This window comes from Tamandua tetradactyla, chromosome 4 (genome assembly GCF_023851605.1).
Source record: "Tamandua tetradactyla isolate mTamTet1 chromosome 4, mTamTet1.pri, whole genome shotgun sequence".
NCBI classification, from domain to species: Eukaryota; Metazoa; Chordata; class Mammalia; order Pilosa; family Myrmecophagidae; genus Tamandua; species Tamandua tetradactyla.
The window spans coordinates 158,184,232-158,192,287 of NC_135330.1; positions in this window are offsets into that span (position 1 = coordinate 158,184,232).

The following is an 8,056-nucleotide window of genomic DNA, read 5'->3' on the forward strand; positions in this document are numbered from 1 at the left end:
GTCTATTTTGCCCAATATTAGTATAGCTACTCCTGCTTTCTTTTGATTACAGTCTGCATGGAACATCTTTTTTCATCCTTTCAATTTGAATCTATTTGTTTCCTTATGTCTAAAATGAGTCTCCTATAAGCAGCATATATCTGGATTATATTTTTTAATCCATTCCTCCAACCTATGTCTTTTAATTGGTAAATTTAGTCTGTTAACATTCAAAGTGCATTCCTGAAAATGCGTATTTTGAATCCATCATGTTATTGTTGGATTTTGTTTGTCAGATCTACATATTCTTTGCCCTCTATCTCTTTCGATCTTTTAATTCACCCTTACAGGTAATCTTCAATTCTGTGTCCTCCTCCAGTCCTCCCTTATCTATCTTTTCTGTTTCAACTGGCAGTACTTCCTTTAGTATTTCTTGCAGGACTGATCTCTTGTTGACAAATTCTTTCAGAATTGTTTTTCTGTCAGAATTTTAATCTCTCCCTCAGTTTTAAAGAACAGTTTAGCTGGGTACAGAGTTCTTGGCTGGAAGTGTTTCTCTCACGGGACATTAAATATATCATACCACTGCCTTCTCACCTCCAAAATGCTAGCTGAGTAGTTTCAACTCAGTCTTATGTGGTTTCTCTTATATGCAGTAGATTGTTTTTCCCTTCTGTTTCAAGATTTTTTGCTTCTCTTCAACATTTGACAGACTAATTAGTATGTGTCTTGGGAGAGGCCTATTTGGATTTATTCTATTTACAGTTTGTTTGGCTTCTTTGAATTGTGTATTTGTCCTTTGTAAGGATTGGAAAGTTTTTCCCCGTTATATCTTCAACTTATTTTCCTAGCTCTTCTCTTCTTTTCTGGGACACCTCTGATATTATATTTGTGTGCTTTGCCTTGTCCATCATTTTCCTGAGACCTAGTTCAGATTTTTCAATCTTTTTTGTCATTTGCTGTTTTGAGTGTTTGAAATCTGTTGTCCTATGTTTAGTTCACTTATTCTTTCTTCCCCCACTCCAAATCTACTTTTGTCTGTCTCTAGTATATTTTTTAATTCAGTATACTGCATCTTTAATTTCTGCTATTTTTCTATTCATTCTTTTAAATTCCTCTTTATGTTCTTCTAGTGTCTTCTTGATCTCTTTTATGTCATTAGCCATCCCATTTATTTTATTTTTGATTAGTTGTTCCAATGCCTGTGTCTCCTCCAGTGTTTTAATTTGGTCATCAGGCTGGGGTATATCTCTCTGCATCGTGATATACTTAGTGATCATCTTCTGTCTTCATGGCATGTAAATATCCTTTTTTTCATCAGAGTATCTTGGCCCACAATGCCACCTCCTAGAGCACTCCCAAAGCAAGTCCTATTGGGATCAGAGTAGAGATTGTGGTGGTTTCTGTAGCTGTCCCTTGATGTGGGTGCCCTTTGGCCTTTGCCTCTTGCTTGGATTCCTCCATTCTTCCTCACCACTGAGAGCAGCGCAGATACTGGGCGAGCCTGCACTGATTAGCCATGGTTTGGCGCGCCTCTCTGCAAGTAAATATCTTGATTGGTTTACTTTAAAAGTTGATGTCCTTCAGACAAACAAACAAAAAAAACCTATAGCTCAGATGCAGCTTCATTTAGTGTTTTAACATGATTACTTTACAATTAGGTATTATTGTGCTGTCCATTTTTGAGTTTTTGTATCTAGTCCTGTTGCACAGTCTGTATCCCTTCAGCTCCAGTTACCCATTATCTTACCCTGTTTCTAACTCCTGCTGGACTCTGTTACCAATGACATATTCCAAGTTTATTCTTGAATGTTGGTTCACATCAGTGGGACCATACAGTATTTGTCCTTTAGTTTTTGGCTAGACTCACTCAGCATAATGTTCTCTAGGTCCATCCATGTTATTACATGCTTCATAAGTTTATCCTGTCTTAAAGCTGCATAATATTCCATCGTATGTATATACCACAGTTTGTTTAGCCACTCTTCTGTTGATGGAGATTTTGGCTGTTTCCATCTCTTTGCAATTGTAAATAACGCTGCTATAAACATTGGTGTGCAAATGTCCGTTTGTGTCTTTGCCCTTAAGTCCTTTGAGTAGATTCCCAGCAATGGTATTGCTGGGTCATATGGCAATTCTATATTCAGCTTTTTGAGGAACTGCCAAACTGCCTTCCACAGTGGTTGCACCATTTGACATTCCCACCAACAGTGGATAAGTGTGCCTCTTTCTCCGCATCCTCTCCAGCACTTGTCATTTTCTGTTTTGTTGATAATGGCCATTCTGGTGGGTCTGAGATGATATCTCATTGTGGTTTTGATTTGCATTTCTCTAATGGCCAGGAACATTGAGCATCTCTTCATGTGCCTTTTGGCCATTTGTATTTCCTCTTCTGAGAGGTGTCTGTTCAAGGCTGAGAGATTCCAAACAGAGTTGGGAGGTTATCCTGGAGGTTATTCTTATGCATTAAGTAGATATCACCTTGTTGTTCAAGATGTAGTGGAGAGGCTGGAGGGAACTGCCTGAAAATATAGAGCTATGTTCCAGTAGCCATGTTCCTTGATGATGATTGAACAATGATATAGCTTTCACAATGTGACTCTGTGAATGTGAAAACCTTGTGTCTGATTCTCCCTTTATCTACCATATCAACAAAAGAGTAGAACATATGGAATAAAAACAAATAATAGGGGGAACAAATGTTAAAATAAATTTAGTTTGAAATGCTAGTGGTAAATGAATGCAAGGGGTAAGGGGTACGGTATGTATAACTTTTTTTCTCTATTATCATTTTATTTCTTTTTCTGTTGTCTTTTTTCTTTTTCTAAATTGATGCAAATGTTCTAAGAAATTATGTATATGCAACTATGTGATGATATTAAGAATTACTGATTATATATGTAGAATGGAATGATGTCTTATTGTTTTGTTTGTTGTTAATTTTTTTTAATTAATAAAAAAAAGATAAAAAAAAAGTTGATGTCCTTCAGTAGGTTAAAGCTTGTGTTTGTGGATTGGAAGTGGAGCAGGATGCAGGGCATGAGGCAAAGCACAACAGTGCAGTGATGTGTTAGAAAAGCAGTGCAGGGATAGACACAAGTTGGAGGCACTAAGCTAGTGCCTTTGAGCATGGGGTGTGGGTTGTGGGGATGTAGAAGTGCAGTGTGGGGGCCATGGACCTGGGGTGCAACTCAGGCAGACTTTAGAGTGCAGGAGCAAGGTGCAGCATGGGGAAAACAGAGATAAAATATTCCTAGTCCTGGTCTCCCCATTTGTGCACTCCTGAGGGCTCTAGTCTTCCAATTGGAAAGGGGTGTGTTGGGGTATTTGCACCAGCTGGATGGTCTCTGGTTCGCTGAGTCTCAATTCTTCAGTTTTTCTAACCAGAGTCTCCCTGTGTGATAACGGAGACCCTCCCATATCACTTACACCTTGGGATTGCTGTCTCAATTGCCTTTCTGTCCCTTCTCTAGCTGTTTCTTGGATCAGTGATGAACTCAACCTATTCTAATCCACCATCTTCCCAGAACCCTTTGTTTCACCATCGTCTTGGAATCCTGGGTCCAACCCTTTTGCAGTATTTTGTACTGCCTGACTCAAAAAGCCTTGTTTTCTATTTATTTATTTATTTATTTATTTATTTATTTATTTATGTATTTATTTATTTATTTATTTTTCTCTCAGCACTGCCCCCTTTGCTGGGACAAAAACTCCTAGTAACTTCAATGCTTTTTCCAGGTTTCTCTGTGCTGGGGACTTATTTTCAGTAGTCAGTACTTATTAATTAATTCTGCAAGTGGAGCCTGGTTGAGCTAAACCATTACTGCTAGTAAAGTCTGTTTCCTTTCCCCTCAGGAAACCAGGCTGCCATACCCAGGGTGGAGGGACACTGGCCTCTGCCGTCTGGGGAACTTACTGTTCTGTGTGGGGTCCCAGCCAGCCCAGCTTGTCCATACTGGTGCATGCTGTCTGTCCAGTTGCTGATGTAGCCCCAACAGTTGTTCTACCCTGTTCCTGGCTATTTTCTAGCTGCTCTGGAGAATGAACTAAATTCCTCACCCCACTAAGATGCTCTATTGCCCCTGTCTCCTCTTCATACCTTTTGTTCATCCAAAATATTAAGAGTGAAGTGAAGAAGATTTTGGTTTGTCTTTTTTAGAAGAAGATAGCCAGTGAGCATGCAAGTAAATTTTTAAAGCTCAAAAAAAGCTATGTCATCAATTTCAATTGAATGAATGCCATCACTCTGAATCACATCTTGCCACTAAGGTTTCCTTTGGGTAAAAACAAAACAAAACAAGTTATTTCATATGATACTGCATTTAATGACTCTTTTGATTGCCTCTTTAGTTTCTTTTTAGTTTATTATTAAAGACAATTTTATATCAAATACAGCCAAAATGGTGCTCACACCAGTTTAAAAAAAAAAGAATGTATTTGAACAATAGTTAAATGAAATGTCCCAAGAAATAATGGTGAACTAACAAAAGAATGACAGTAAAATGGAAACCATAAAATATTAATCTACTGATTCATATGGATTTTTTTGAACAACATATCCCACAGAAATAAATAATAAATTTCAGAGCTTATACTGTTTCACTGTGAAAATTCTGCTGTAAACTATATTGGAATCAACATACAGAACAAAATAATAATATATAAAATGCTTTAACATGAATGTAGTTACTTAAAATTCTTTCCAGAAAATATTTAATTTGAATATGATATTAAATATGCTATTAATGTGAAATTAGTGAGTTTAATTTGCTTCTCCATTACTTTGACTTTTCTCTTACCTAAAATAGAATTCCTTTGGAATGGAAGCAGATTGTTTTTAATTCTCTTATAATTGCTGTATATCGTAAGACAAAAACTCTTACTATCTGGTTAATGGTTAAAAACAAGTATTATTTCTGCATAATTTTTAACAATTCAGTGTGGCCAATTTAGCATAATCTTGATAAATACATTAGGACATAATGAATGTTTAAAGTACCTAGAATCCTTGCATTCATAAAAAAAACTCCCAAACATGTGATCATTATATTAAACTCCCTGGCAATATGCTTGGACTGTGGTGCAATCTGGAATTAAGGGAGTTAAGACTTGTTTTAGTAGTGAGTAGAATTGAAAAGAAGGGGCTATGAAGAAACTAATTGTTAATTTCCAAATAAGATTGGAGATATCAGTGACTATTGGGCATGTGTGAAAGGAAACTCTGCTTTGCATGCTAGGTGTGGAACACAAGAATAAGGGAATTAAGGTATAGGAAAAGAATCTAGGAGAGCAAAGGAAAAGATTAGCAATATACACAAGTGAAAAAATTCAAGACATTGTGTCAATTTGAGTGGGTGTTTTATCTGAGTGTGTGGGGAGAGTGAATGGATATGTGCCTGGGTTTTAGGAAAGGGAGCTGAGTGCCATGGAAAGTGTCCTAAAAAGAATTGAGAAAACAGAAAACAATGCTAGTGGATTTTGGACATGGATACTGAAGTAATGCTCATCGTACCATGCAAGGGGAGTATTTAGTGAATACAAGGGATGCAAAAGGAGTGTCTGGATATGAATCTTATGAGGATATTGTTAGGCTGGCATTTACCTGTACATACAGAAAATGGTAAACATCAATCTTCAAATTATCATAACTTGAACTTCAGGCCTTCAGTGATAATATGAATATCAGATGTTTTAGTTCTAGAAAGAAATGTACATGACTGATATTGACATATAGTTTTGTTTGTTAAATTAAAAAGGTGAAGAATAATGCATAAACATGATGATTTAGACACATCATTTCATCATAGCCCTAACACAGCAGAAAGTATAGGGAGGGTAAGAATATGTAATTGATAGTCACATTGCCATGATTCTACTCTCAGTTTTGACACTGAACAGCTGTTTCACCTGCAACACAGCCCATTGATTACTGTTAATCATTTACTTGTAAAATGGACAAAAAAAATGTCTATGGGCTGTTTTGAAACTGTTATGTACCCAAGAAAAGCCATGATCTTCTAATCCAATCTTGAGCGGGCAGACCTATTATTGGGTGGGAGCTTTTGGCTAGGTTATTTCTGTGGAGTTGTGACCTTGCCCATTCAAGGTGAGTCTTAATCCACTTACTGGTATCCTTTGAGAGGGTGAAAGCACAGATGCTTGGAGATTCAACAGAGAGCAGACATTTGAAAACGCAAACAGAAAAATGCCTCAGGATATGCCAGAAGCTGAAAGAGCTGTTTGAAACCAGAAACCTGGAGAGATGGGCCAGCAGAAGTCACCATATGCCTTCCTTTATGATAGAGAAACCTGGACATTATCAGTCTTTCTTAAGTGAAGGTGTCCTCTTGCTAATGCCTTAATTTGGGCATTTTCATGGCCTTAGAACTGTACACTTGTAACCTAATAAATCCCCTTTATAAAAGTTAATCCATTTCTTGTATATTGCATTCTGGTAGCACTAGCAAATTGAAACAATCTCATAGGGATGTTTTCAGAATTAATTTCTATAACACTTGAAAAGGGCATACATGTGCCCTAGACTTAAAAGGCAACAATAAACGTCAATTCCCTAAAATATTTTATGAATGAAAATGTGATTTTGATATGAAAAATGGGGAAGTACTTCTGAAAAGAATTTATACAATAATTTTAGCTAAAAATTGAAGAAAATTTATGTTTCTGGTGATCTTTTAAGGAATTAAGTATGGCATAAGATCATTCGTTTTAATATCATTTCCATTTCTATGTGTCATGATTTTAAATACATAATTTGTTGCTCTAGCAGAAAAATGCAAATGGCATGGAAGATGGATGGGTCATTAACTTACACAAAGATTGTCAATTAGAATTATTTTATCCCTCACTAAACAATTAACTTTGCTGTAGATTGTAAGATATCATGGCTGAATAGGATAGGTTATCTAAAGCAAATATTTCTTGCTGTTTACTTTCACATGTTAAATGACTAGATGTTATTATACAGAACCTATATACTCATGATTTTGTCTATAATTCTAGAGCAATATTAATATTCAAAAGATAACTAGTAAATTCATTTAAATCCAAATAATGTGTAAAGTATTTGAAATAAGAGATCTGATATAAATGGAACAACCATAACATAAATATACTTTTAAAAGCTAATATATTAATTCTATATAGAACTTAATGGTTCCAGTTATTATAGAATCATGGTGAGCTTTGACGATAATTTTATTAAAGGTAAAAAATTGTAAATAAAGTAAAGGAAAATGCATAATGCATTTTAAAATAATAGTAAGTTCCCTTTACCACACAATATTACCATGGCAGATTTGGACCAGAGGAAGAAATAACAAAATTTTTTCTTATAAATGGTTTTTTAAAATTTAGTATATTGTGGTTGCCTTTGTCATTTTTAAAAATATAAAACACCTCAAAATTAAATACTATTAGAATTGAGAACAGGATTTGTATGCTTCAAATATATTGGGAAAATAAAGGTGGAAAATACAGTCCCTATAATTGGGAAAGGGGGATGGGAATCTTACCAAGATTTGGCCATTTATCTTAAATAAACACGTCTCAGACTGTTTCCAGCCTTTGGTTAATTTCAGAGTTTTGAATAAAAAGGATTTTGACAATTCAAAAAAAAATTCAAGTTAAGACAGTGAATTTCTAATTTTGTCAGCACCAATTAGTTGTTTTTACGAAAATCTTAATTCTTAATTTGTAAATTTACAATTTATATATATAGAATATTAAATATGATTTAAATTTAGTAGAATATAAATATATAGAAAATAATGAAGGATTATAGGAAATATAATTATCTTTTTTCCTCAGATATTTTAACATGTTTCCTAAGTTTTCTCTAATGGATACACTTTATGTTTAGAAAACTAGTACAAGAATATGTTTTGCTCATTTTCAAAATTAGTTTCTTAAAGAAAATTTCATAAATTTTGAGTTTTCCTAACTCTAGAATCTAGTCCATAAATATCCTCTATAGGTAATTTCTTTTAATAGAAACCCTGCAAAACATGCCAATACAAAATAACAATTTTAAGCCTCATTTCTTATAAAATTGTGGTAT